This window comes from Arachis hypogaea, chromosome 12 (assembly GCF_003086295.3).
Source record: "Arachis hypogaea cultivar Tifrunner chromosome 12, arahy.Tifrunner.gnm2.J5K5, whole genome shotgun sequence".
NCBI lineage: Eukaryota > Viridiplantae > Streptophyta > Magnoliopsida > Fabales > Fabaceae > Arachis > Arachis hypogaea.
In genome coordinates this window covers 25,216,736-25,241,466 of record NC_092047.1, presented here as the reverse complement: position 1 = coordinate 25,241,466, position 24,731 = coordinate 25,216,736, and the positions used below count along the sequence as shown (strand labels likewise).

Here is a 24,731-nt window from a genome sequence, read left to right as displayed (position 1 = left end):
ATGTCTCTTGAGTCTCTGCTGTTCCCTAGCTCTAGTCTGCATTTCTGGGCCGAAAACTGGGTCAAAACTCGGCCCGAAATTTCCCCCAGCGATTTCTGATGCGTTCTGTACGTGGCGCATGTCACGCATACACGTAAGTTACGCGTACGCGTCGATGGTCCTCTTCGCGTGTCACGCGTATGCGTTAGGTATGCGCACGCGTCGCTGTGCAGATCTCCAAATCACGCGCACGCGTCAGGTACGCGCACGCGTCGCTCTTCGCTGGTTGTCTCCTTCAATTCTTGTGCTCCTTCCATTTATGCAAGCTTCCTCTCCATCCTTTAAGCCATTCCTGCCCTATATAACCTGAAAACACTTAACGCACGGATCACAGCATCGAATGGTTTAAAGGGGGATTAAAAATACACAATTTAAAGGCTTAGTAAGCAAGTCTTTCAACCGTAGAATCAAATTGGGAAGGAATTGTAAAATCACATAATTCACATGAATAAGTGTAGGAAGAATCTGATAAAAATCACTCAATTCAACACAAGATAAACCATAAAATAGTGGTTTATCAATGACATAATAGGGTTTGATTTTATTGAAAAACCTTCACGGTGAGAAACTTGTCAGCATTTTGGTTTTATTATTTCCCTACATTTACATATTTATCAGTCTTTATGTGCTCCATTTTTGCTGATAATTATTTGTCGTAGCATTTTTTTTAGATATGTCTATGGTGAATCTTCTTAATTTTTAACATATGATTTTTGGTGGCACAATGATAGAATTCTCCCTTTCTTAAGAAGTGTTACACATTAAAAAAATCATTATAGTACGGGAGTGGCATTTAAATGTTCACTTCAGCATTACCCTAACGGATGAGACGAAAGTTTTGTTGTTTCTAAAAGTGGGACATGTAGTTGGTCATTTTGAAAAGCTGGGGATCAAATTGACCCATCCAACCAATTTCAGGAATCAAGATGCACATCACCTCAATATTTTAGCTTTTGATAAATAAATAAATAAAGAAGGTGGAGTTTTGTGATTAATTTTGGAAGAAAAAAATAACTTTCTGAATCCAAACATTCTATTCTATTCAATATAACATCAACCACAACCACTTTCTAAGGTAGTAAAAATGAGTTTTAATGGTCCATTCCACTTATTATCATAGTGCAACCTGAGAATAATATATATGGTTGTTTGCACTGTGATGCACATTATACTACAATCTTGGTACAATGACCACTATTTGGAAACATACATGAGGTAAATAAAAATTTCTGTTTGACTAGATGTAATTTCTTATCTCTTTGATAATATATTAGTGAATTATTCTTCTGGCATCCCTCGTTAGTGAGCTTTTGAAATTTGTTTTGATCTCTTGTAAGCTGTATCATGTATTGTACTGTTGAACTGAAGTAGCCTCTTTCAGGGTCAGGGAAGTAGGAATATTACTATTATCATTAAACTATCTCTGAAATTCATGGATCTGGAACTTTACTTATTGTTCATGTTCTTATTTACTGTTCATGTTCTTATTTTCTATACATATGAAACAATGCTTTAAATTTGGAAGTACAGGCTGTTTAATCTTATCACTTAAAGGGACTGTAGCAGTAAGACCCTTGAGATTGGGAAGTAAAGCTAATTTGACGATGTTCTTGAAGGTGATAAGATCCGAACGTAAGAACTCCTGGTGGCTATGGATTTAAGAGATTATAAAAAAAAGAGTTAAAAACCCCATATTCAAAAATTTGAGTGATAGTTTAGTTATAATATATATATATATATATATATATATATATATATATATATATATATATATATATATATATATATATATATATATATATTCTTTCTGAACCAAAGGAGGGCAATGATACCAGATGGCCCAAAGCGGATCAAGGAGGGAAAGGGGAAGAAGGTCTAAATAAAAAAGTAAATGCCAGATGTAAGGATGCAGATGCAGATACAAGAAAGTAAATATGAAGTTAGATGCAACGGTAGTCCGCACGCATATGCAAGTTAGTTATGAAGTTAGATGTGGCGGTAGTCTACACACATATGCAGATGCAGAAAGATTAAAATAAAAAACACGAAATTGAAGAACTGGATATGATTTTATTGAATAAGATTGAAAAAGAAGAAGGGGAAAGAAGAAGAGCTGGAGAGCTTATAAGAGAACTCTCAGAGCTTCTCTCTCTAACCTCTCTCTATGTTTTTGTAAAACTGAAGGGTGCCTCACAATGAGAACGAGGCCTCCTTTTATAATTGAAGATTCTACTATTTCTACAGTACAGGTGATGTTAACCAGTATTATTTCTACAGTACAAGTTGATACAATTTTGATTTTCGTGAGTACATAAATTTCGAGATTAAAGACTAATCCTCTCCTAGGTGGATTACAAAGCAGTCATCTTCATTTTGATTATAACCGCTTGAGGATTCTGCTGATGAAGTAGGATCTTCTTTGTGTTTTTTATCTTCTTGGATCATTTGCATGATTTGCTGAAGATGTTTCGCTAGAGTTTCTTTTGATTGAGCTCCTGCGAGGGCTACAGCAATTTGGGCTTTCTGATTGAGAAACGAAGCCGTTTCTGGATCTGAAATCTTCTGACTATCGGGATTGTTTTTGAACCATTCTCTGACCTTTTCTGGATAGGCCATTGATGAATCAAATTGAGACCACCATTTCACGTAACCATGCCTTTGCAGGATTGAAAATGATTTGGGGTGGTCTGGTTTTGCATATTTGTATTGCCAGAAAAATACCCATGCCAATGAAAAAATTGAGAAAAATTTTAACACTACAGGAACACATGTTTCCTGACTGTTAAATTTTGATTGAAAAAGTTTATACCCTTCATCCGTAGGTGAGGGTAGAATTTCTGAGATTGGCCCAAAGAAGTCTGATAAACCACTATTTTATGGTTTATATTGTGTTTAATTGTGTGGTTTTATCATGATCCTTACCCACTTATTCATCAATTTAGCATGCATTTAGATTTCCTTCCTAAATTCAGTACATGTTTGAAAATTGCTTCCTAGAGACTTTAATTTTTTATTTTTAATTCTCCTTTATTCCATTTGATGCCGTGATCTGTGTGTCAAGTGTTTCAGGCTTTATAGGGCATGAATGAGATGGAGATTGGAGAGGAAGCTAGCAAAAATGGAAGGAACACAAGAATTTGAGGAGATAACCAGCGAGAAGTGACGCGGTCGCATGGCTCACGCGACCGCGCGAAGGAGCACAAATCGCAGTGACGCGGCCGCATGGCTTGTGCGGCCGTGCGGATTAAAAAGCGCAAGCGACGCGGTAGCGTGGACGACGCGAACGCGTGGAGAGGAAAAAGCGCAAGCGACGCGTCCGCATGGACGACGCGATCGCGTGACATGCGCGATCTGCATAATCTGCAGAATTCGATGGGGGCGATTTTGAACCTTATTTCGGCCCAGTTTTCGGCCCGGAACAGCAGACTAGAGTCAGAAAATATGCAGAAACAACACACATTCATTCAGTAGTTTTTAGATCTAGTTTTTCACTCTCCTAGGTTTTTCTCTCTAGTTTTTTTAGAATATTAGTTTTCAATTGGCCTTAGCATTGGAACATTGAGAAGAGTTATTTCCTCATCAAGACTTCATCATTCTAGTTTGTTCTCTTAACTTGGTTTTATTCTTCCATGTTCTTTGTTATGTTCAATTTTGTCATTCAGATACTTTTATGATTAATTAATGCAAGGATTATTTCTCTTTAATTTAATTTCAACTCCAATAATCATGTCTTCTTTTAATTCCCTTTCATGTGCCATGGATTCTTTATTTACAATGCGTGAGTAGTTTCCTTACTTGATGGGGAGTTGATTAAAAGGAACTCTTGAGTTGGAAGAATTGAAAGAAAATTTGTAATTGGGTTAAATGTTGGATTGCTATCCTGTCACCGACGCCAATCCCTTTGAACTAAGTGGGTTGCAACTTGTGAACAGATTTGGCATTCCCACTTGTTTGACTTTCCCTTACCAGTAAAGGATAACCAAACAGAACAACCACTAATTATAAATTAATCTTACAATCACACCATCAATGATAGAGATTCCAACCAATCAATTCCCAATCAAGGCTTTTATTTATATTATTTAAAATTCCTCAATTTAAATAAAACAACACACTTTTCTGCAACTTGTTGGGAGACGACCTGGGACTTAAAACTCCCAGTAATTTTAAATTAAACTCTCTGTGACATATTTCTAAATTGATAGGCAGATTTTCGGTGAGTTAAGAACTATACTTGCAACGTAACCATTTTAATAAATTTTTAATTCACCAGCTTCTGCTTCCCATCAAAGTCCCACCATTGGTAGAACCAATTTGGGAAAATATAATGGGTTTTTTTTAAAATAGATTAACCATGAATATCTGTACTGAGTATTTTGAAACCAAAATACTTTAGTCTAGGCTTCCATGTAGTCCCAATAATTAAAACCTATTGGGTCATAATTTTGAGAAAATTTTTGAGTTTTATTTAGATTGTTTCCAAATTGCTTTGGGGACAAAATTCTGAGGATTTGGATAGTTGAATGGGTTATAAAATCAGGATTGGTTTTGTCCTTGTAATATTTAATAGATATTGAGTCAGTATCTATTAAGATGAATTCATAAAATTGGCGGGTTTTGTTGGGTGCCAATGGCCTGAAGTGGAATCCAGTAGGAAAAATCTTTGGGATGACTTTGTTTGGCGAACTATCCCAAAATTCAGGCTCCATATGGATAATGTTTGAGGATTTGTTTGTGGACATGTAATTGGTTTGGGTTTTTGTGTTTTGGTAGTGATTGAGGATGTTTGGGGTGTTTGGACAATAGCCTTTTCTTTTGGTTTTTGTATGACTATTTTTTGATTGGCTACTTGGGATATCAGTTGAGTTAAGTCAATTTCTTCATCTGACTCACTGCAAATGTCAGCCTAAGATTTTTTGTTAATTTTAGTGAGACCTTGGTCTTGTAAGGCCAAGAGGGTTTCGATTGGGAAGGCGTAGTCTGCCTTAGTCTGTTTGGCTTGGTTGTTTGCGGGTTGAATGGATTGTTGAGTAGATTGTTGGGTAGATGACCCAGTTGGAGTGCTGGAACTTGATTTTCTGATTGGCCCAGGTAGGGCTAGGCGAACGCCTCTGCCTCTAGTAGAGGCTAAAGTTGCCTTTTTAGGCATTATCGTATCCTTGCTTGTCTCCCTGCAAATATTCACGTGTGAGAAAGTCAGGGGGAGAATTTGAGTTACCCTTGATGTGCTCAATATCAAAATCAAAAACACTTAAAATGGCTTGCCATCTGGCAAAATTTTGTTTTGATGCGAGGTTTTTAACATCATTTTGTAAAACTTCTTTGGCCAATTTGCAATCAACTCGGACTAAAAATTTTTGATTGAGTAAATCAGACTGAAATTTTGTGATACACAAAACGATGGCTAAAATTTCTTTTTTGATGGTGGAATAGCTTTGTTGAGTACTATTCCAATGCTTTGATGTGAATGAAATGATACATTCTTTACAATGCAGTTTTTGTTTCAAGATACCACCATATCCTAGGTCAGATGCATCTGTTTCAATGATTTTGAATGCATGGGGAACAGGTAGGTATAGACAAGGAAGATTGCGAACTTTAGTATTGAGAAATCTGATGATTTCAGAATGTTTGTCCGTCCATGGTGGGGGATTTTTCTTAAGCCTATCATGAAGAGGCTTAATGAGATTGTTAAGATTTGGGATGAAATCGGAGACATAATTGAGACATCCTAGGAACCTCTGGAGTTGAGGTTTGTCAAGGATATAGTCTGGGAATTTTTCTGCAAACAAAATCGATCTTTCGATAGGAGTTATTGTTCCTTGGGAAATCATATGACCAAGAAAACGAATTTTTGTTTGCAAGCCCCTTTTTCTGGATGATGTACATAAAAGTTTTAACATGTTTGAAATGTTCTTCTAAAGTTTGTGAGAAGATTAAGACATCATCTATGTAAACGATCGCAAAATTTGAATATGGGTTAAAAATATCATTCATTATTTTTTGAAATTCAGATGGGGCATTTTTTAGACCAAACGGCATTACATTCCATTTTTTGTAAATGCAGTTTTATATCTATCAGATTCTTTAATCTGAATTTGCCAAAAAACCGGACAGCGATTATCAAATCATTAGAACAGCTATTTTCACTAGGTGCTCTAACAGATGACTGTCAGCTCTCTGATCCTGTTGGGCATCAAATGGCTCGGCTGTCCTTGGACCCTGTTTATTCTAAAGCTCTTATCTTAGCTAGTCAATATAACTGCTTAGAGGACATGTTGATAACCGTAGCAATGCTATCTGTGGAAACCATATTTTATGCTCCCCGGGAAAAAAAAAAGTAGAGGTTTGAATAATGAATTATGATTCTACTGCATATCTGTTATATTCTCTTTTGATGTCACTATGAAAAACGAAGCTTAAAAGGATTTTGGTCAAATGCTTGTCTTTTTTTCCTTCTGTCCTTATACTTCTTTTGGTTTTCGTTTAGTAAAATTTTAAAGTTAGTTATTTAAGTACCTATAATTAGTTTGCTTGCTGATGTGATATGTCTTGCTACATCAGCATTTAACCTACCAGTTCAGCACTTAACAGAACAAATTAGGACTAAAATAGATAACTTTAATTTTGCTCGACTAAAATCAGAAGAAAAATTTTAGGGACCAAAACATAAGAGGTGTTTCGTAGGGACCAAAAATTTATTTAATCCGGCAAACAAATATGAATATTAATCATTGATTGTATACTTCCATAGTCTACCCCTCTATTGACTATTTAACAGAATGTGTAAATAGTGTATAAATGATATATAAAATAAGCAATGAATTTCTGTAGGAAAATTCTAGTGTTAGTATAATTATAGGTATCATTCATTGTCTATTCCTTGCATGCAATTGAAGTTACTATTTTTCTCATCTTTTTACTAGGCAAGAACTGCAATAAAATGCTTCTCTAGTCCGGAGGGAGACCACATTACTTTGATTAATGTGTATCGAGCATCTAATGACTTCTTAGAGAGGAGATCAATAGAAATGGGTAAAGCAAAAAAAGTGGTGTAAGGATAATTTTATTAGTAGTCGTTCTCTTAGACATGCTCGTGACATCCACAGGTAGTTGTTATTTTAAATCTAAATGTCTCAAATTCGTCATATCTTTAAGGATAAATTACACTCACAGCCCCTGAGATTTATCAAATTACGGGCACCATCCTTTTATTTGAGTAGTATGCACTCACCTCCCCTCTATTTGTGTCATTAAATTGAAATAACATTAAATAGGTTGTATAAAGTCATTTTTAACTCCACTCTCTTTATGCATGGAGAACTTGTAGAGACGGAAGAACAATGGCAAAAGCTCTTTTTCTTTTAACATTGTTATGTAGGGCATTTTTGTCATTTCAATTCAGTAAAATAAAATTAAACAAAATAAAAAGTATTAAGATATAAGTATAGGCACATGTATAAAGATTTAATAATTACATTAATATAGGAATCTAAGTATATTATTTAGACAAACAATTGGTGCAATGCAGGGGTGGTGAGTGCATAATGGTCAAAAAATGTGGGTAAAGGTAAATGTAATTTACCTTGTCTTGCTTGAAATATTCTTTATGCATTCTCATTTCTGATAACTACTGCAGGCAAATTAGGGTACATGCTGAACAAATGGGGCTGAATCTAGCTTCTTGTGGAGATGATATGCTTCAGTACCGCAGATGTCTTGCTGCTTCCTTTTTCCTCAATGCGGCCGTAAAGCAGCAGGAGGGAACATATAGGTTGTTGTCTATTCCTTCTATTAAATTCAAACTCCTGTGGAATTTTATATATTTATTCTTTAGCATTTTGACTTGTTTTCTAATTGACAACTGTATATAGTGTTCAACTCAGATATTTATTTTATTTTTATGGAAACAACTTTCTGCTTTGTCACGACATGGCAGGGCCTTGGCAAGTGGTCTGGTGGTGCAGATCCACCCATCTTCTATATTATTCCGGCAAAAATCAAAGTGTATTATTTTTAATAAACTTGTTCAAACTAATAGCAAGTCGTTCAGAATGTAAGCAGCATTGACTACCTATGGTTAACTGAGCTGGCTCCTCAAATATTATGTTGTGAAAAATTAAATTCTTCATGGTTTTGCCAACCAGGTAATTAAAACTTTATTTTTGCATCCCATTTGTGCTTTGATAATTTTGGGCAGTTATATACTTTTATTATGTTAAGCTTTGCCATTTTACATCTATAGAGAATAAAGTAACTTGCTAAAATGGCCTTGAAATTCCCAAAAGTTTCTTATATCTCTGTCGCCTTAACACTATGCTTGGCATATTAATGATGTTAAGCTTAAACTGGAACAACTGCTGATATCAGCTTAGTAACAAAATGGATTTGATTAGCTTGTGATGTCTCTAGGTTTTCTTTCTTCCCAGAAATCCTAGCTCAATGGAACTGATAATCTCATGTACAGTCAATTGCATTGCGCCTTATCTCAAGATGTGAAACATAATATGCTAATGATTGTTCATGAGTTAAAACCCCTTCACCTGAAAAAATTAAAGAAATGATTTATACAAAATTTATCCATTCATTCCACATATAAATGGCACTGAAATGATTGATTTTTATCGTAGGACATTTATCTATTACAGCAAGAATAGTGAAAGCTTCAGAATATGTCTACTTTATGGATGTTGCCTATCGACTTTATATAAATGACAACAGTTTTAATGGCTTGTTTTTGCTATCATTATTTGTCTAAAACTATGGAGATGCGGCTGCATCCTCCAATGACATACACCTCTTACTGAGTTGTTCCTGCTTTACTTTCTACTACTAGGTGGTTATTGCTATCGAGATTCAGTAATGGGTGAGTGATGTAACTACAAACCTTACTGTCGATGGTTACATTTGAGGTGGTGGATTAGCTTGAACAAAGGAATTGAGTTAGACCAGTTAACAAATATTTTGAGCTGCCTAATTCTATCAAACTTTATTATAATATTTCACGAGAGTTCATAATAATCTTCTCACCTTCCAATTAAATGTACCAAGCAAAAAGATAAAGTAAAATCAGACATATCGGTTATAAATTTGTTTCACATTTATCATGGTCTTGTCTTTCTTTGAATTTTCTACTTTCCACTTGCTATTTCCATGAAGCACACTCCTATAGCTTGTTGTCTTTGTATAAAGCAGAAAAAGCTAATAAGAGAACTTAGAACTTAAAGAGTCACAAGCCAGAAATTGAGAAATTGCTTCTGGAAAGTGAAAAGATACAACCTTTGCTTTCAGGTTCTTAGTAATATACTAGTATTCTGCACTTTACTTGTTCTCTGTCTTTAGATTGTTGATGTAGCTCATAATGTTTTTTCACTAGTTTCAGGTTCTTAGTAGAATGCTCTTTCTTTTCTTCTTTTTTTTTTTTTTTTTTGAGATGATGTTGCCATTTGTTACTTAATAACTAGAACTATTCTATTTTTGTTCCTTTTTTTAAAAAAATAATAATAAAATAGAATTTATTGTCCCTTTCTTTTAGATTGGCCCTTGTGCTGTTTGAACTTTGAAGTGATATTTAATAATAAAAAACAGTGGCTTTAGACAAAGCGGCAAAGCCATTTTGTGTGTGGTATCTGCACTTTATGTCTTTACATGGAAGTGGGGTTGAATCTTTTGTATATACTAACTTTTTAAATCTTGTTGAAAAGTTCTATTTTTATTTTTATTCTAATAGTTAAGTTACATTGCACACCATAAATTCCTTTTTACTTCCTTAATTTCAAAAGGCTTTTTTTCTAAATATATACTTGGTATATATTTACACAATTTATCTTTACAAGTGGAGAGACTATTTTCAATATTTGTATCCTTGACCTTGATGTCACAACATAGAAACATTTGAGGCTCCTTTCTTTTATGTTTAATTTCATAAAATTTGAACTTTATAAAAAAAATGTTCTATAATAATCACAACTTAGTTATGTCTGATATTGGATCTGCTATGCTGAATTTGCAACAGAAAAAGCTATAAGCAGGTGTGATGGGATCTACATTTATTGATGAATATGCTATTCAACAAATAATTGATATTCCAGAAAACATTGATCCTGCAATAAGATGGCCAGAGTGCTGTATCTACAAGATCCCTAAAGGACTTCAAGGCCTTCATTGAACAACAAGAGCAGATCATAAGGCGTTGTTACCAGCCGAAGTTCCCTCACATCGGAAGCGAACAATTCGTGAGGATTATTCTGCTGGATTCTGTTTTCAACATGGAGCTCTTTCTGAGGGAAGCGAAAGGGTGGAAACACAAAGATGATTATGTATTGACTCAATGATGTCTTAGCAAAAGCATCCAGAGGGACTTGCTGCTGCTTCAGAACCAGCTTCCAAATCAAGTTTTGGAGAAACTCTATGAGACTTGTGTCCCAAGCAATCTCAAAGAGCATTCCAGATTCATTAGGCTTGCTCATGAGTACTTTGCATCTTGTTACCCTTATCAGAAATCTTCTAAGAGGAAGTTCGAGCCGAAGAAGTGGGAGAAATCGCTGCATTTCACTGATTTGGTTCGATGTTCTTATCTCCCCATGAACCTGAGTTTCAACGATGACAAGAGTCGCCACACTTACTCGTAAAAAGAATGTATGCTGAGGACCGCGACAAAGTTGAATGAAGCCGGAATAAGCTTCGAGAAGGTTCATAATAGATCCTTGCTAGACATAAAGTTTGAGAAGAGGAGATTCTTCAACTGGTTTCTCTGCTTGGGTTGCTTCCCATATTCCAAGTGTTTTAAGGCTAGATTTCAGTTCCCATAGCAGAATGTGTTCTTAGGAACCTGATAGCATTTGAGCAGTGTCACTATCCTGAGGAGCCTTACATTTGCAACTATGTTTCTATGATTGATTCTCTTATTCACACCAAGGATGACGCAGAATTGATGGTTGAGAAGAAAGCTATTGTCCTTGAACTTGGAAGTGACAAGGAATTGGCAACACTGGTTAATAGTCTATGCAAACATGTGACAAATAAAACATGTTACCAACAAATCATTGGATATCTTAATGAACATTACAACAATGGTTGGAAATGGACTATGGGAACACTCAGGTGGGTGTACTTCCGGGATCCTTGGAGAAGCAGTTCTACCATTGTAGGGATAGCTGTACTAATATTCACCATCTTCAACTTCTGTCGAGTTGTTCAATTAATCTTTTAGTTTATTCTGTTCTATATACGTTTAATGGTTGAACATGTAACTCTAGTTTCCATATACTATTAAAATGGCCGATTCTCTGATGCATTTAACTTTCGTGCCGAAATTTGTCTCAATATATCAATTTGGAAAAAAAGTTGTCATTTTAATGGAAGTGTCTTGTCCTAATCTCATTTGTGAGAAAGTTATTCTTTCACCTGGAGAGGGATAATCTTGGATGATCACAAACCCAAGTAGCTAGTAATAAAATCAAACTATGATGTAATTCACTAAAACCTATCATGACAACATCAAAACCTTTCCCTCACTGGATATGGCTGGATGCATGAATCAAGCAAAGCTAAGTTTTATAAAAAAGCCATATTGGGAGCTATCACAAATTCACAATTCACTAAAACCAAATAAGTTAAAAACACTTGCCAAATTTCAGAGAAAAGATTTTCTACACTAAACTACATTAACACTGGAAAAGCTGATATCCTCGGTTAAATAGGGAAAAGCTTGTCGGGTTTTTGTTGACTAAATTAAAGCAACAATCAACATTAAGCACACTAAAACAGAATCTTCCACCATACTTTCTTTGCAGTGCCTGGGATTTGGATGCAGGTACTATAATCAAGGATTCCATGTCTTTTCTAGGATCATAAGAACGTGCTTTGACAAAGCCAGGATCTATTACATACTTTACTCCAGGAATTATTACTGATATCTTAGCAATATTAGTTGCCAATATCACCCAAGAAAGAAACAGGAAGATAACTTGAATGCAACTAAAAGCAAGTGAGTATCCATTCGATAAAGATTATTATTTAAAATTTGCATCAGATCTCATTAAACAGGTGATGCCCAATTATTTTTAAAAAAAAGTATATTGTTCATAGGGATTATGTCTAGCTGAATTGAAATTTACCAAATCATAGGAGGTAGGTGTTATGGAAAAGCTGGTAGCACTTACAGTGAACCTTACATGAAAATAGATTATATATGAATTTAAAACCATGTGCATATGCATATTCAACTCTAAAATGAGGCCACCAGCATTTTACTTTAAATTGTAGACATGGTCAAACGAAACAGAATGTTTCACGATATTTAATAGAAACCTAGACTAAATATATCAATCATTTTAAATATTTGAATCTAATTTTACAAACATCTAACTTAAATATATTTTCCCTTTAGTTTTACTGAATCAGTTGAGAGACAGAGCAAATGAAAGATGAATGCAAAGATGAGATACCTTGCGAAACCTAGACAGAGCTGGTGCAAAGACCCACAACTGCTGCTCAGATGGAAAAGTTGCAAATATAGGCACAACTTGAAGCTTCTGACTCCCTTTAGGAAACTAAGTGAGTCTGTCATTGATAAGCTTTTCAACTTATTCAATCTCTACTTGACTAGTCAGAAATACTAGTTTATCATCAGGGCCTTCCTTTGAATGAATCTATAGATCAATGACATGAGTTTAGGCAACAGAGCTATGAACTTTGTTTCTCAGTCATCCATCACTTACTACATTGTTATAACCATATACCATATGATTTAATTTATAATATATACGTGGCAATATCGCTGGATGATTCAATGTGCTAATGAGAATGAATCGAGTGAGCCATCGCATGAGTTATGAAGCTGTAAATACCATAAATGCATATGTAGAAACTGGTGCACGGAATTGTGATCACACTTTTCACAACTCCAGTACAACTAACCAACAAGTGCATTGGGTCGTCCAAGTAATAAAACCTTACGCGAGTAAGGGTCGATCCCACGGAGATTGCCGGCTTGAAGCAAACTATGGTCATCCTGTAAATCTTAGTCAGGCGGATTCAATTGGTTATGAGTTTTTGTAATTGAAAGATAAATAAAACGTAAATTAAAATAAAGATACTTATGTAAATCATTGGTGGGAATTTCAGATAAGCGTTTGGAGATGCTTTGTTGCTTCTGAACCTCTGCTTTCCTATTGTCTTCATCCAATCATGCGTGCTCCCTTCCATGGCAAGCTATATGTTGGTGGATCACCGTTGTCAATGGCTACCATCCGTCCTCTCAGTGAAAATTTTCTAGGTACGGTTTCTGTACGGCTAATCAACTGTCGGATCTCTCGTCTCGGATGAAAAATACCAGGCACAGCTACCGTACGACTAATCATCTGTCGGTTCTCACTTGTGTCGGAATAGGATCTCTCTATCCTTTTGCACACTGTCACTGCGCCCAACATTCGTGAGTTTGAAGCTCGTCACAGTCATCCCGTCCCAGATCCTACTCGGAATACCACAGACAAGGTTTAGACTTTCCGGATCTAGGGAATGCTGCCAATTGGTTCTAGCCTCTACCACGAAGGTTCTGATCTCACGGATTCGAATGCTCTATTGTCAGGAGAGGCAAGTCAAATCCATGGATCAGAGACCCAAGAGACTATACTTCGGCTGTCATCCAATGACTACGTTGAACTTCATGTAGACCGCTTGTGGTTGTCAGGCACGCGGATCTTGGCTAAGCGAGTAACGAAGATAGTGGGTGATTGTCACGGATCACCCCTTCATTCTGACTTAACTGAATTAAGTACGAGAGTAAATCTTGGAGAATAAGTAAGCGTGAATTGAAAGAAAAATAATAGTACTTGCATTAATTCATGAAGAACAGCAGAGCTCCGCACCTTAATCTATGAGGTGTAGAAACTCCACCGTTGGAAAATACATAAGAGAAAAAGGTCTAGGCATGGCCGAACGGCCAGCCTCCCAAATGTGAAAAATGGCATATCCTTAATACAATAGTAAAAAGTGCTATTTATACTAAACTAGTAACTAAGGATTACAGAAAATAAGTAACTAAGTGCAGATAGTGCAGAAATCCACTTCCGGGGCCCACTTGGTGTGTGCTTGGGCTGAGCATTGAGCTTTACACATGCGTAGGCCTTTTCTAGAGTTAAACGCCAGCTTGAATACCAGTTTGGGCGTTTAACTCCAGTTCTGGTGCCAGTTCCGGCGTTTTACGCCTGAAAAGGGTCTCTGGCTGGCATTTGAATACCAGTTTGGGCTATCAAATCTCGGACAAAGTATGAACTATTATACATTGCTGGAAAGCCCAAGATATTAGCTTTCCAGCCCAATTGAGAACGCACCAATTAGACTTCTGTAGCTCCAGAAAAACGCATTTGAGTGTAGGGAGGTCAGAATCCAACAGCATCTGTAGTCCTTTCTCAGCCTCTGAATCAGATTTTTGTTCAGGTCCCTCAACTTTAGCCAGAAAATACCTGAATTTACAAAAAAATATACACACTCATAGTAAAGTCTAAAAATGTGATTTTTGCATAAAAATTAATAAAAATATAATAAAAAGTAACTAAAACATACTAAAAGCTACCTAAAAACAATGCCAAAAAGCGTATAAATTATCCGCTCATCACAACACCAAAATTAAATTGTTACTTGTCCCCAAACAACCAAAAACAAAATAAGATAGAAAAGAAGAGAAAATACAATAAATTTCAAAAATATCAATGAAGATTAGTTTTAAGTAGATGAGCGGGACTAGTAGCTTTTTGCCTCTTAATAGTTTTGGCATCTCTCTATCCATTGGAGTTCAGAATTGTTGGCCTCTTTAGGAACTTAGAAATACAGATAATGTTATTAATTTTCCTAGTTAAGTTCTTTTTTATTCTTAAACACATCTACTTTATGAGTCTTGGTCGTGACCCTTAGCATTTTGTTTTCCAGTATTACCACCGGATACATAAATGCCACGGACACATAACTGGGTGAACCTTTTCAGATTGTGACTCAGCTTTGCTAGAGTCCCTAGTTAGAGGTACCCAGAGTTCTTAAGCACACTCTTTTGCTTGGGATCACGACTTTTACCACTCAGTCTCAAGCTTTTCACTTGAACCTTCATGACACAAGCACATGGTTAGGGGCAGCTTGATTTAGCCGCTTAGGCCAGGATTTTATTCCTTTTGGGCCCTCCTATCCACTGATGCTCAAAGCGTTGGATCCTCTTTACCCTTGCCTTTTAGTTTAAAGGGTTACTGGCTTTTTCTACTTGCTCTCTTTTTTTTTTTGCAGGCTTTTGCTTTTCACTACTTTTTCTTGCTTCAAGAATCAGTTTTATGATTTTTCAGATCACCAATAACATGTATCCTTTTTCATTATTCTTTCAAGAGTCAACTTTTCTTAATTCCAATTTCAAACATGCATTGTTTAAGCATATATTCAGAAGCAAGAAGTATTGCCAGCGCATCAAAATAATTAAACTAATTTTAGGATAAATTTCGAAATTTATCATGGACTTCTTGTTCTTTTGCAAATAAAAACATTTTTCATTTAAGAAAGGTGCGAGATTCATGGAATCATTCATAGCTTTAAGACATAGACTCTAAACACTAATGATCATGTAATAAAGACACAAACATAGACAAAATATAAAGCATAGAAAACAAAAAACAAATAACAATGAAATTAAAGAACGGGTCCACCTTAGTGACGGCGGCTAGTTCTTCCTCTTGAAGATCCTATGGAGTGCTTTAGCTCCTCAATATCTCTTCCTTGCTTTTGTTGCTCCTCCCTCATGGCTCTTTGGTCCTCTCGGATTTCATGGAGGATAATGGAGTGCTCTTGGTACTCCATCCTTAGTTGCTCCATGCTGGAACTCAAATCTCCTAAAGAGGTGTTGAGTTGCTCCCAATAGCTTTGTGGAGAAAAGTGTATCCTTTAAGGCATCTCATGGATTTCTTGATGAGGAATTTCCTCATGCTCTTGTTGAGGTCCATGAGCGGGCTCTCTTGTTTGCTCCATCTTCTTTTTGGTGATGGGCTTGTCCTCTTCACTGAGGATGTCTTCCTCTATGACAATTCTGGCTGAATTGCATAGGTGACAGATGAGATGAGGAAAGGCTAACCTTGCCAAAGTGGAGGGCTTGTCAGCTACCTTGTATAGTTCTAGAGGTATGATCTCATGAACTTCCACTTCCTCTCCAATCATGATACTATGGATCATGATAGCCCGATCCACAGTTACTTCGGACCGGTTGCTAGTAGGAATGATAGAGCGTTGGATGAACTCCAACCATCCTCTAGCCACGAGTTTGAGGTCATGCCTTCTCAGTTGAACCGGCTTGCCTTTGGAGTCTCTCTTCCATTGGGCTCCTTCCACGCAGATGTCCATGAGGACTTGGTCCAACCTTTGATCAAAGTTGACTCTTCTAGTGAAAGAATGATGATCTCCTCTTATTATTGGCAAGTTGAATGCCAACCTCACAGTTTCTGGACTGAAATCCAAGTATTTCCCCCGAACCATTGTGAGCCAATTCTTTGGGTTCGAATTCACACTTTGATCATGGTTCTTAGTGATCCATGCATTAGCATAGAACTCTTGAACCATTAAGATTCTGACTTGTTGGATGGGGTTGGTGAGAGCTTCCCAACCTTTTCTCTGAACCTCACGTCGGATCTCCGGATATTCACTCTTTTTGAGCATGAAGGGGACCTCGGGGATCATCCTTTTCTTGGCCACAACTTCATAGAAGTGGTCTTGATGGATCTTTGAGATGAATCTCTCCATCTCCTATGACTCTGATGTGAAGGCAACTGCCTTCCCTTTCCTCTTTCTAGAGGTTTCTCTGGCCTTAGGTGCCATTAATGGTTATGAAAAAACAAAAAGTAGAGATTTTTCCCACACCAAACTTAAAAGGTTTGCTCGTCCTCGAGCAAAAGAAGAAAGAAAAGAGGAGAAGAAAAATAAATGGAGGAGATAGAGGGGTGTTTTGAATTTGGCCAAGGGGGGTTTAAGTGTTTATGATGTGTGAAATTGAAGGTGGTAAAGAGGGGTATTTATAGAGTAAGAGAGAGAGGGAATTCGTGTAAGAAGGGGTTGGGTCTGGGAGGGAAGTGTTTTGAATTTGAATGGTGGGGTAGGTGGGATTTTATGATGGGTTTTTGGGGAATAGTGGATGGATGTGAGTGGTGAAGAGATTATGGGGAAGAGGGTAGGACTTGATAGGTGAATGGTGTTTGGGGAAGAGTGTTATGGAAAGGTGTGAAGAGGAGAGAGAGTGAATTGGGGTAGATGGGAATTCTGTGGGGTCCACGGATCCTGAGGTGTCAAGGAATTCTGGTCCCTGCACCTTTCTGGCGTTTAAACACCCCTGGACAGCCATTTCTGGTGTTTAAATGCCAGTCTACTGCCATTCCTAGCGTTAAACGCCAGGCTGATGCCCCTTTCTGGCGTTTAATGCCAGTCTGTCTGCTAATTCTGGCGTTTAACGCCTAGAATGCTGCCATACTGGGCGTTAAACGCCCATTCTGCTATCCTTATTGGTGTTTAAATGCCAGTAAGCCTGTCCTCCAGGGTGTGCTATTTTTGATGCTGTTTTTGATTCCGCTTTAATTCTGCAGCTATTTTTGTGACTCCACATGATCATCAACCTAAAGAAAACATAAACTAACAGTGGAAAATGAAATGAAAAAGTAATTAACATAGATAAATAAGATTGTGTTGCCTCCCAATAAGCGCTTCTTTAATGTCAATAGCTTGACAGTAAGCTCTTACAGAGCTTCACAGATACTCAGAGCATGATTGTGGCCTCCCAACACCAAACTTAGAGTTTGAATGTGGGGGCTTTGCTTGACTCTGTATGGAGAGAATTGGATGAAGCTTTTCATGCTTCTTCTCCATGTATACAGAAGAAGATCCTTGAGCCTTAAACACAAGGTAGTCCTCATTCAATTGAAGGACTAACTCTCCTCTGTCTACTTCAATCACAGCCCTTGCTGTGGCTAGGAAGGGTCTTCCAAGGATGATGGATTCATCCTCATCCTTCCCAGTGTCTAGGATTATGAAGTCAGCAAGGATGTAAAGGCATTCAACCTTCACTAAGACATCCTCTACAAGTCCATAACCCTGTTTCATTGATTTGTCTGCCATCTCTAGTGAGATTCTTGCAGCTTGTACCTCAAAGATCCCTAGTTTCTCCATTACAGAGAGTGGCATGAGGTTTATACCTGACCCCAGGTCACACAGAGCCTTCTCAAAGGTCATGGTGCTTATAGTACAAGGTATTAAGAACCTTCCGGGATTCGGTTTCTTCTGGGGTAATTTCTGCTGCACCAAGGCATTCAGTTCATTGATGAGCAATAGAGGTTCATCCTCCCAAGTCTCATTACCAAATAACTTGGCATTCAGCTTCATGATTGCTCCTAGATACCGAGCAACTTGCTCTTCAACCATATCTTCATCCTCTTCAGAGGAAGTATATTCATCAGAGCTCATGAATGGCAATAGTAAGTTCAGTGGAATCTTTATGGTCTCTGTATGAGCCTTAGATTCCTTTGGTTCCTCATTAGAGAACTCCTTAATGATCAGTGGATGTCCATTGAGGTTTTCCTCACTGGAAATCACTGCCTCTTCCTCCTCTATAGGTTCCGCCACTTTGGATATATTGATGGCCTTGCACTCTCTCTTTGGATTCTCTTTTGTATTGCTTGTATCTTTTCCAAGCTTCATAGAGGGATTCACCTTCCTTCTGTCTGAAGGTTTGGACTTCCACTCTAAGCTTGTTCATCTTTTGAGGTGGAAAGAATTTGGCCAAGAAAGCATTGACCAACTTTTTCCAAGAGTTTTGGCTTTCCCTAGGTTGTGAGTCCAACCATATCCTAGCTCTGTCTCTTACAGCAAAGGGGAAAAGCATAAGTCTGTAGACCTCGGGATCAACCCCATTGGTCTTAACAGTGTCACAGATTTGCAAGAATTCAGCTAAGAACTGATGAGGATCTTCCAATAGAAGTCCATGAAACTTGCAATTCTGCTGCATTAGAGTAACTAATTGAGGCTTAAGCTCAAAGTTGTTTGCTCCAATTGCGGGAATTGAGATGCTTCTTCCTAAAATTTGGAAGTTGGTGCAGTAAAGTCACCAAGCATCTTCCTTGCATCTCCACCATTGTTCTCAGGTTCGGCTGCCATGTCTGCCTCTTTTTCAAAATTTGCTATAAGGTCCTCTCCGGAGTGTTGTGCTTTAGCTTCCTCTTCAGAGTCCTTTTAGGTTCAGGATCAGCTTCAACAAGAATGTCTTTATCCCTGTTCCTGCTCATATGAAAAAGAAGAGAACAAAGAGAGTAGTGGAATCCTTTATGTCACAGTATAGAGATTCGTTTATGTGTCAGAGGATAAGAAGAATAGAAGAATGAGGTAGAGAGAGAATAAGAAGAATTCGAACACAGAGAGAAGGAGAGGGTTCGAATTATTAGATGAGTAGAAGAGAAATGTTAGGAAATAAATAAAATAAATAGAAAGAGATGAGAGAGTATTCGAATTTTAAGAAGAGGAAAAAGAAAAATATTTTTATTTTTATTTAATTAATTAAGTTAGTTTCGAGAATTTGAAAAAGAAATACAAGAAAATTAAAAACTAAAACAATTAGTTAATTAAAAAGATTTTTGAAAAAGTGGTTAGTGATTTTCGAAAATTAGAAGTGAAAAAGTAGTTAGGTGGTTTTGAAAAAGATAAGAAATAGTAAGCCTTTTTTTTAAAAAAAAAATAAAACAAACAAGTCAAGTAGTTAGTTGAAAAAAGATTTGAAAATAAATTTTGAAAAGATAAGAGGTTAGAAAAAGATTTTGAAATTAAAATTAAAAGATAAAAAATATCATTGAAATTATTTTGAAAAAAAAGAATTGAAAAAAAGAAATTAAAAAGATTTGATTTTTAAAATTAAAGTGGATGACTTGACTAACAAGAAACTAAAAGATATGATTCTAGAATTCAAAGATTGAACCTTTCTTAACAAGAAAGTAACAAACTTGAAATTTTTGAATCAAAACATTAATTGTTAGTAAGGATTTTCGAAAATATGAAATAAAAGTAAGAAAAAGATTTTTGAAAAATTAGTTTTAAAATTTTCGAAAACATTAAAGGAAAATGAAAAAGATTTTGAAAAATTTTAAGAATGAAATTCAAAAATCATAAAAAAATGAAAAGAATTGAATTTGAAAAAGATTTGAAAAGATAAATTTTTAAAATTGAAATTTTCACTTGACTAACAAGAAACAACTAAATTTTAAAAATTTTTGACTAAGTCAACCCAAAGATTTCTAAAATTATGAGCAATTAAAGGAAAAGATATTTTTTTTATTTTTAAATTTTAATGAGGAAAGAGAAAAACAACAAAATGACTCAAAACATAAAAAATTATGATCAAAACAAAGAAAGACACTAAGAACACTTTGAATGTCAATATGAACATCAAGAACAAATTTTTGAAAATTTTTAAGAAAAGAAAGACATACAAGACACCAAACTTAAAAATTTTTAAACTTTAAACACTAAATTTTCGAAAATGCATATGAAAAAAAACACCAAAAGACACAAAACTTGAAAATTTAAAGATTAAACAAAGAAAATCAACAAGAACAACTTGAAGATCAAGAAAGAACACATGAACATAAATTTCGAAAATTAAGAACAAAAGAAACACAAAATTTTGACACCAAACATAAAACTTGACACTAGACTCAAACAAGAAATACAAAATTTTTGGTTTTTATATATTTTTAAAATGTTTTTTGTATATTTTTCGAAAATTAATTTTGAAAAAAGAGAAATAAGAAATTCAAAATTTTTAATAAGAATTCCAAGACTCCTGCAATGTTAGTCTAAAGCTTAGGTCCAAAAGATTAGACATGGCTTAATAGCCAGCCAAGCTTTAGCATAGCATTATAAGAATTCAAAGGCTCCTGCAATAGCTGCAATGATAAGCGAAAGTTTCGGTCCAAAAGATTAGACATGGCTTAATACCCAGCCAAACTTTAACATATCATCTTGAAGCTCTAAGGTAGAATTCATTCTTAAAAATTTTGAAGGATTTTTGAAATATTTTTTTTTTGAAAAGAAAATAAAGGACTTAAACATAAAAGAAAATTACCTAATCTAAGCAACAAGATGAACCGTCAGTTGTCCAAACTCGAACAATCCCCGGAAATGGCGCTAAAAACTTGGTGCACGGAATTGTGATCACACTTTTCACAACTCCGGTACAACTAACCAACAAGTGCATTGGGTCGTCCAAGTAATAAAACCTTACGCGAGTAAGGGTCGATCCCACGGAGATTGCCGGCTTGAAGCAAACTATGGTCATCTTGTAAATCTTAGTCAGGCGGATTCAATTGGTTAAGAGTTTTTGTAATTGAAAGATAAATAAAACGTAAATTAAAATAAAGATACTTATGTAAATCATTGGTGGGAATTTCAGATAAGCGTTTGGAGATGCTTTGTTGCTTCTGAACCTCTGCTTTCCTATTGTCTTCATCCAATCATGCGTGCTCCCTTCCATGACAAGCTGTATGTTGGTGGATCACCGTTGTCAATGGCTACCATCCGTCCTCTCAGTGAAAATGTTCCAGGTACGGTTTCTGTATGGCTAATCAACTGTCGGATCTCTCGTCTCGGATGAAAAATACCAGGCACAGCTACCGCACGACTAATCATCTGTTGGTTCTCACTTGTGTCGGAATAGGATCTCTCTATCCTTTTGTGCACTGTCACTGCGCCCAACATTCGTGAGTTTGAAGCTCGTCACAGTCATCCCGTCTCAGATCCTATTCGGAATACCATAGACAAGGTTTAGACTTTCCGGATCTAGGGAATGCTGCCAATTGGTTCTAGCCTCTACCACGAAGGTTCTGATCTCACGGATTCGAATGCTCTGTTGTCAGGAGAGGCAATTCAAATCCATGGATCAGAGACCCAAGAGACTATACTCCGGCTGTCGTCCAATGACTACGTTGAACATCATGTAGACCGCTTGTGGTTGTCAGGCACGCAGATCTTGGCTAAGCGAGTAACGAAGATAGTGGGTGATTGTCACGGATCACCCCTTCATTCTGACTTAACTGAATTAAGTACGAGAGTATATCTTGGAGAAGAAGTAAGTGTGAATTGAAAGAAAAACAATAATACTTGCATTAATTAATGAAGAACACCAGAGCTCCGCACCTTAATCTATGAGGTATAGAAACTCCACCGTTGGAAAATACATAAGAGAAAAAGGTCTAAGCATGGCCGAATGGCCAGCCTCCCACATGTGAAAAATGGCATATCCTCAATACAATAGTAAAAAGTGCTATTTATACTAAACTAGTTACTAAGGATTACAGAAAATAAGTAACTAAGTGCAGATAGTGCAGAAATCCACTTCCGGAGCCCACTTGGTGTGTGCTTGGACTGAGCATTGAGCTTTACATGTGCATAGGTCTTTTCTAGAGTTAAATGCCAGCTTGGATGCCAGTTTGGGCGTTTAACTCCAGTTCTAGTGCCAGTTCCGGCGTTTTACGCCAGAAAAGGGTCTCTGGCTGGCGTTTGAACGCCAGTTTGGGCCATCAAACCTCGGCCAAAGTATGGACTATTATACATTTCTGAAAAGCCCAAGATGTTAGATTTCCAACCCAATTGGGAACGCGCCAATTGGACTTTTGTAGCTCCAGAAAAACGCGTTTGAGTGCAGGGAGGTCAGAATCCAACAGCATATGCAGTCCTTTCTCAGTCTCTTAGTCAGATTTTTGCTCAGGTCCCTCAACTTCAGCCAGAAAATACCTGAAATTACAGAAAAATACACAAACTCATAGTAAAGTCCAGAAATGTAATTTTTGCATGAAAACTAATAAAAATATAATAAAAAGTAAGTAAAACATACTGAAAGCTACCAAAAAATAATGCAAAAAGCGTATAAATTATCCGCTCATCAGAAACCAAGAGTGATGCATTGTAAAATATCCAAAGATTTCTCATAAAAATCAAATAAAATATCGATTGCATTATATTAGATTAAATGAAGTGGTTATTAATTAAACCTATCATCTGGAATATTATTATTAAGGAAGCATCTAAATAGTCTTTTGGATGGCATGTGTAAAATATATCCACAGAAAATTGTCTCCCTTGGATGTGAACAGATTTGGCACTGCCAAAATACTCGGAGAAAATGCGAGCATCATGACTAGCAGACATAATTATTAGCTTCAATGGAGCATACTTTTTGTGGTTATCCTTTTTAAGAAAATTATTGCTCTGACCACCGTATTCTTTCTCCAGTGTCATGCCAGCATTCACATTCTTTTTTCCAAAGTTAACACCCTGATCATCAGCAACATATCTTGACCGAGCAGATTGTACATTTTTCAGCAAGGCCAACAAGACATCAGTGTGGACAGTTCTCTCATGTGCTTCATCAACAATTATAATAGAATACTTGAAAAGATATGGATCCAACAATGCTTCCCTATAAGCATAAAGAAACACATCAGCTATCCTATACAAAAAGTTGCACTTATAATCTACAGAAAACAGATATTTCAAATTGAAATCTCCTTAGCTGCTTCAGATCATATACAACTAAAATCCATGTCAAAGAGGACGATTTGTGAAGAACGTGGTTTGGTTAGCCTATTCTTAAAGAAAACAACATAAAACAAATGGCAGAAAGATACCTCCACCAAAACAAAGTCATAATATCTTCCGTATTTCAGTATTGAGAAGAGGAACAAATTCTGATTGACTAAGTTCCCAGTAAAAGTCTCACAAAATGAATCTTACTGGAAAACGGAAAAAGATATCCAAATATCCATGTTACACGTATACCTTAGAAGCAATCCATCTGTCATATATTTAATTCTTGTTGAGCTAGAAATAGTATCATCAAATCTAATAGAGTATCCAACTTTTTGGCCCATCTCAACAACACATTCTTTAGCAACCCGTTTTGCAATTGTAATGGCTGCTACACGTCTCGATTAAGTTTTCCCAATCACTTTTCCATCATGGCAACATCCAGCACCAAACAGGAACTGTGGAATCTCTACACACTAAAATGGAATACATAGAACATGGTGAAAATCAGTTATGCCTAAAAGCCTTTTTTCTTTTACTTTTATAGAAAAACTAAATCGTAAATTATATGAAAAATAAAATGCGACCTACATGTGGTTTTCTCACTTCATGTTTCTCCAACGATAATCAAAATATCATTCTTTTGGACCTCTTTAATGAGTTTTTTCTCAAGTACAAGAGTACACAATGATGAGAAAAATCATAATCCGGATTATCACAACACAAGCCGAAAACAACTAAGAAAATATAACAAGGAAGAAAAATATAAAATCAAGCTCAACCAATACTAGAAGCTATCGGGATAGAATTCCTCTGCTGTGCTATCTTTTGCCTCCTAAAAAAGAAAATAACTATAAATGTTAAAAAATAACAAAAACACTAAAATTACAGTCAAGTTTATCCTCCCCTCCTCCTCCCCACCCCTCCCTCCTTTCTCTTTTTTCCAAAGTGATTACAAACGTGATTCTTTTGTTCGTGGATTTGGAGGAAATAATGAAACTTGACATGTATTGCAGAAATCCATACCTTGCAGAGAACTCAATTTGACGATTCTGTTTTCCATTAGATAATTTTCTGATAGAACGAGGGTCATGGCTTCTCTTAGCCAT

At 36.3% G+C, this 24,731-nt stretch overlaps 3 pseudogenes; 2 read left to right on the top strand and 1 right to left on the bottom strand.

The window, feature by feature from the left end:
- Window positions 1–11,335, top strand: part of LOC112729870 (pre-mRNA-splicing factor ATP-dependent RNA helicase DEAH10-like) — a 15,231-nt pseudogene extending 3,896 nt beyond the window's left edge.
- Window positions 8,188–24,731, bottom strand: LOC112727188 (pre-mRNA-splicing factor ATP-dependent RNA helicase DEAH10-like; annotated as a pseudogene).
- LOC112729869 (putative UPF0481 protein At3g02645) lies at window positions 10,507–11,335 on the top strand (annotated as a pseudogene).